Source organism: Myxocyprinus asiaticus, chromosome 26 (assembly GCF_019703515.2).
Source record: "Myxocyprinus asiaticus isolate MX2 ecotype Aquarium Trade chromosome 26, UBuf_Myxa_2, whole genome shotgun sequence".
Lineage (NCBI taxonomy): Eukaryota > Metazoa > Chordata > Actinopteri > Cypriniformes > Catostomidae > Myxocyprinus > Myxocyprinus asiaticus.
Window position 1 is genome coordinate 3,493,420 of NC_059369.1, and position 6,594 is coordinate 3,500,013.

General features: G+C 36.8%; 1 protein-coding gene across 2 annotated transcripts in view; it reads right to left on the reverse strand.

Moving 5' to 3' along the window:
• LOC127417330 (genetic suppressor element 1-like) overlaps positions 1-6,594 on the reverse strand; it is a 380,629-nt gene that overhangs the window by 234,599 nt on the left and 139,436 nt on the right. The gene's annotated exons all lie outside the window — the stretch shown is intronic.

Below are 6,594 nucleotides of genomic sequence, written 5' to 3' on the forward strand. Positions count from 1 at the left end.
ATGTCGTGGCTGATCAGTGTATATGCATGTATCGTGAACCCCCCAGATGTCCCAGTTTGAGACTATGAAAATCTGGTCACCCTATAGAAAACGTGCTAGCCATGTCTGGGACTTCAGTTATGACACATTTGAATACCCCCCCACATACACATACACACGCAGTCTTTTCACTCATTCTGTCTTACACCGTCAAGCAGTGATTTGTTTTACATTTAATTTAGATTTGGTATAGAGTTTGTTTGATGTTCAGTTTTCAGAGTTGCAACAAGATTTACTTTCTCATGTCAAATGCACTAAAGAGGACTTTGTGGTTAAAGTTCAATAAAAAAGAAGCATTCTTAAATCTTTGAAAAATTATGTGTTTTCTTCTACTGTAATATCAATAATGAAATTCAGTTGGTCTTATTAAAATGAAGATTTTTAATATTAAGTATTATTTACAAACTACATTTGGGTGTCCAGCTATATGACACACGTTGGACAAATGCCTGTTTCCCCCATTCAATATGTATCATTTGATATAAAAACTAAAACTAAAATAAAAACTAAATGTAATGAAAAACTAAACTATAAAATATTTTAAAAATTAAAACTAAACTGAAACTAACAAAGAAAATGAAAACTAAACTAAATTGGAGCGAAAAATTTAAAAAGAAATAGACATAAAAACTAAATAAAAAATGTAAATCTATTATAACCTTGAGGCCCAAATCAGAGTTGGAGGGTTTAAGTCAGTGTGGGAGGGTCTAAACCATAGTGGGTATGGTTTTAAGTCACAGTGGGAAGATCTAAATCAGAATGGGGACAGGTTTGAGTCACAGTGGGAGGTATTGACAATTGTGGGGTGGTAATGGGAGGTATAGTGTACAAAACAGATATTGTTAGAGTAAAGACTGTTACAGAGAGACCGAGCTGCTAGCGATGTGTGTAATCAGCTCTCCACATCCCAGCTGGTCCCCATCAGTCAGGCTGGAGCCGAAATACCCTCAGGAGGGAGAACCATGGCCAAACCACGTCACTGCCAATCCCGTTGATGTTCTGCAGGATACCAGTGCAGGAGGGCTGGTCTATACTTAGAGACTTACTGACCATTCAAGTGAAAGACAAAAATATTATAAAATTATTTTAAATTACCAATGTCCTGTATGCATTTAGATCACATTTCAATTTCACTCTCAAAATAATGTTAGACAGTGGGTCAAAATAATATCTAACCCCTGAAGAAATGTAACCTACAGCTGTGGCAGTGATATAAATTGCTGTTCAAACAGGGTTCTCCTGACTGTTGATTTACTGCTGTGGTACAGGATTGTTTGTTTAGCAAGATGCCTGGTTGTGGCTCACACATACTTAGGTTTGATCCTGGTATGGATCTGAATGGTTAAAGAGTGTGTATGACTATGGGAGACGAGAGAGGATCCTTGACAAAGTCATTATTCTTGTTTGTTTGCTCAGTGGTGTGTCTTTATAATGCAAACACACACACACACACACACACACACATGACTGAATTATTCAAAAGTTTATCTAACGTAAAGTGTGTGTGTGTGTGTGTGTGTGTGTGTGTGTGTGTGTGTGTGTGTGAGAGAGAGAGAGAGAGAGAGAGAGAGAGTGAGATGTGTTAGCGTGAGATGTGTTTATTTAAAATAAAGCTAACTATGACTACAGATTAACCCAAATGCTATACTGAAAATTTTGATGTTCCTCAATTTTTGATGTTCTTTCTTTACCTCACTTCCGGGGACAACATTGTACCCAAAATACAGATAGGTAAACAAACAAAGAAACAAACACACACACACACACACACACACACACACACACACAAACATGGTGCAGATGTCCTAATGAGGACTTTCCATAGACATTATGATTTTTATACTGTATGAACTATAGATTCTATCCCCTAACCCTAACCCTACCCCTAAACCTAACCCTCACAAAACACTTTCTGCATTTTTACATTTTCAATAAAACATCATTTAGTAGGTTTTTTTTAAGTGATTTGAATTATGGGGACACTAGAAATGTCCTCATAAACCACATTTATAGCATAATACCCTTGTAATTACCAGTTTATAACCTAAAAAAATGTCCTCGTAAACCACCCAAACCCGCCCACACACACACACATGCACACTTTGTAGGTCAGAGATAACGGTTTCCTTGCCAACAGCATCTTTTATCGAGATGGTGTTAAAAGCGCAGCATGCACACACATACACATGCAAACACAAATGTTAATTTCACATCTCTTTATTCTGACATACACACCCAAACACAACAGTGACTGCTCTTCAAATGAAAAATGTGTATGTTTGTGTGTGTATGTCCGCTGCATCTTCATCTTTTCAAATGTGTGCCCTTCTCATGCAAATATTTCCAGGTGAGTGGTAATGTGTACTCAGCTGCACCTATTACATGAAAGACACACACACACACACACACACACACATTCACCATATCCTCACTGAAAACACCAGTTAAAGTAATCTTGTATCATTTTGACATCTGACCATCTCTTCACTGTCTCTGTGTGGATATTAAAATGTGTAAGGTTAGGGGTGTGTGTGTGTGTGTGTGTGTGTGTGTGCCACGAGGATGAGGAAAACAAGCTTTTAAAATTCCCACTTGGAAAAATACAAGAAAATCTACTTAACCCAACTCAAAGAGGAGAGAAATATGAACTGACTGTTTTTATCAGCACTGTAGCATCTCTCAGGCTCATGCTGAATAGTAGGTGCAATATCACACACATAATATGTAATATTCAGATCTTATATGCACATCTAGTGGGAAAATTAATCTCATAGTTCCCACACATTTTGAACAATGAATTTCCTTCAAGAAATTCACCATTACAGTCATATATGATAGAAATTCATTGTATAGAGTTTGTGCAAAGTACAAAGTACAATTTCTAGCTGATAAGAAATTTTAGAGCTGAGCATAAGAACCATCAGAATCAATTCCTGGAACCAAATGATTTTCATAACATTGGGAGTGTTTTGTGTACCACTGTTCAAAAAAATATTTTAGCTGAGTTTGCAGTCTGAATTGAATGTGCCAAAAGAGGAATACTCTGCACCCCTTAATAATACAGTATAGTGAACAAATGACTCTTTTGAACTGATTCTGTTTGATGAATCTGTCTAAATGATTAGACTGGAACTCATGTGGCTAAAACTAAAATGGCTCCAACACTCAATGAAGTCATTACTTTCAGTCAAAGACTCAAAATAAACCAAGCTCTGTTACTGTGTTGTGTTGTTCTTAAGGTTTGTGAGACTTACATTAGTGTTATTACTGACTGACTGTTCATATGACGTGTAGTTACAAAGTAATAAATGATAAAAAAAAAAATATATATATATATCTTACAAAAAAATTGTTTAGTTTGTGTTTAGTATTTTATTTTTCAGCCCTAGTTAAACATGTAATTTGATGTGCCTTTAAAAAACAGACACAGTTGATGAACCAACATCAAATTTAATTCATGAATTCTGTAACAATTAACAATAAACCTCTTAAACACGGAGCAACTCGGTACCGAGAGGGGTCACTTATCACGGAAAGCCATGTGTTATAAAGGTGTTATATTTGTTTCACTCAAGAGACCAAACTACAGTGTGTATTAGCTTGTAAAATCGACATGTATAATAAACAGATAAAAAAATGTACATCACATTTTGGTTTATTACTTCATGAAAGATAAAATATTCCTCAAAGTGTGTCATGACAAGCTATGGCGGCTAATCGCTAATAGCGACAGTTTCTCTGGGATCGATTCATGGAAAACACGATTATTCGCATCACAGATGTGTTAGATTGTCATCAATGGATGTCTAGATAGTGTTAGAATACATATTTGGAAAGAGGCATTATACCACGTTGGTGAGCAGAGCCAGAGAGCACATACACAGACTTTATAAAAGAGGGCACTCAACATACAGTTTTTTGGAGGGATGAAATAAGGTGCCAATATGAATTGATTTTCGGTATTTGGGTATTTAAGTACATAAGTATTTTTATATTTGTTTAGATGTTTGCATTCATAGTTTTCAGTTATTCCATTTAATGTTCAATAACACACCTGAATAATTGCTTGGAGAGGTTTTAGTCACTTAAAATAAAGAATGGCCATATTTCTGTATCTTTTTATTCCTTTGTAGTATCAACACAAAATTAGGTACACTTGACAAGATGGGGAACTTCACAAAAGTTTTTTTCTGACTTCTCTTATTTGCATCCTAAGATATATTATGCCAAAAAAGAAAAATCACAACAAATTCTACTTTTGGCAAATACTATTTGGTGAGTTTTCTCTGCAGTGTCTAAAACTGAAAATCTCACAATTGTTCCAATTTTTTCATATTTCAAAGGTTTTTCAATAAAATAATCCATGCAATTAACACAAATATTTTGTATTCTTAAAGTTATGAGCATTTATTTTTTGTTTAGCCTTTCGCAGATACATCTTTGAATGCCTTCAGGGTGTAGGGCGTTATACTGTCCGGAGATATGGCGGTTAAATGAGTGTCACCACTGTGTGTGTGAGAGAGGTGTAGAACAAGAACAGCAGTTTCTAAAGTTGGCACCACCTTTCAATAAAGCAAAGCAGAAGTGTGTGGAGCTCACAGCCTGAAGTTCACAAAGCCACAAGAGAGCAGAAGAAACAGTCTAATCATTCCTGAGCACTGACTTATCTCTTCCTGAGACATGACCAGACATTTATCTGCTTTTCTTACAGAGCTTGCTTTCACGCAGACTCCCCTGCTTTTCAGTGCAGGCCTCAATGTTCTCATTATGAAAAATCACACTGTCTCTGATTAGAAGTTTGCTGTGTGGAGCGCTCACTAATGACACCTTACTGGCCGCAGCATAAGCTGTGAAATTTATCGTGTTATCTATAGCACTGTGGGTGTGAGGAGGGCGTCGGGTGTGAAACTGCCTGTAAATAGGTGGCAGAAGAGCATCATGGTCTTTTTGAAGAGATAGCACAATAACTAATTGAAGGGACACATCAGTCACAAAACAGACTAACTAATGAGAAGTTGGATGGGTGATCCGTTACTCCTGTTCTGGGGCCGGTTGCATAAACATAACCATTAACTTAAGACTTTGTCTAACAATTAGTCTGACTAGCTAAAGACGCCATAGAAAGCCGGTTGCATAAAACAAACTCTTTAGTAAGACAGTCTAATTCCTATTGGATTGTGGGAAAAGTAAGACACTGAACAGCTTAAAAAAATGGCTGACTGTGGACGCTCAATACAGTTTTCATTCACTGAAAATATTTGCTTATTAGAGGAATAAAATGCTTCAAAATTGATTCTAATGTACAAATGTAGTGATTTTAATGTTACCATTGTAGAATACAAAGTCTTCTACAAAGTCTCAACTCAAGCCCCTTTCAGCGCTCAACTGAAGCCCCCACCAGCTTAGGTGACAGTTATTTTCTATGGCAAAATAGAATGAAACAAATGTTAGCCTAGGGGTGTGCTGTCTTGCATTTCGGTCTTAAATTAGAATGATCTAAGTTTTTATGCAATTGACTGAAAAAAAAAAAAAACATTTTAGATGACTAACTAGTAAGACTAGTCTAAAAAAGTTTTATGCAACCATCCCCTGTTCCAAACTCTAGTGAGCTGCCTACTTAGACAGCACTTTAAGGCATTATAGGCATTCTCCCAAAGCAAAGGCAGTTCCACACATAATTATGCTGTCTTATATGATACAGCATCAAATGATAAGGTGCATTTAGATTTGTCCTCACAGAAATGACTGGAAAAGCCAAACCCTTTGATTAGTAAGGGGTGTCCACATACTTTTGGCGATATTGTGTACATGCCTATGACAGCAGGCATAACTGTCTCCTTTCAACTACACACAAATAAACTCTGACAGTCTTTTAAAGGGTCACGACTCCTAACAAATACATTCAACCACAAACATGCCTGCACACCAGAGATTATTTAGCAGAGATGGGCCACTTCTATTAAAATGAATGGGAGAAACTGGAACACTCAACCAAGGAGCTCTGAGCACTCAACGGTCAACGGATGTAGAAAGGAAGTCCTGCCTTACAGTTAAAAGTGCCAGTCACCTTTTAGATACAGACATCACCTGTCAATCAACTCTAGAACGCGCATGCGCATTAGCTATACAAAAATTTCATTTTTTAGCGTAATATGAGGTAAAGAATCACAATTTATGATACCAGTATTGTCAGATTTTATTACTGATTTGAAATATGTCCTTTGATCACAATCTTGGCCAACCATTTTTGAGATTTTGGTCTTTCTCCATTCAATTAGATAGGAGCTGCACTGGCATGACTGGAAAGCCTCCTGAGAGTGTTCCAAAGATGGCTGACAGTGGATTGACTTGCTAGAAAAACTTTGCTGTACACCTGTCTCAGCTGAGAATGCTAAAGGTCAGAGGTCAGCAACACAAAAGACAGATACAAGAGAGAAGGATAGCGCAATTCTTCTTAAGAAAGGCTTGCGGTTTAATCAGTACAGTCAGCAGTGTGATAATGACGTGGTTAGATGGTTCTCAATGATTATATGGTGCTTTATGGCTTAAACTACA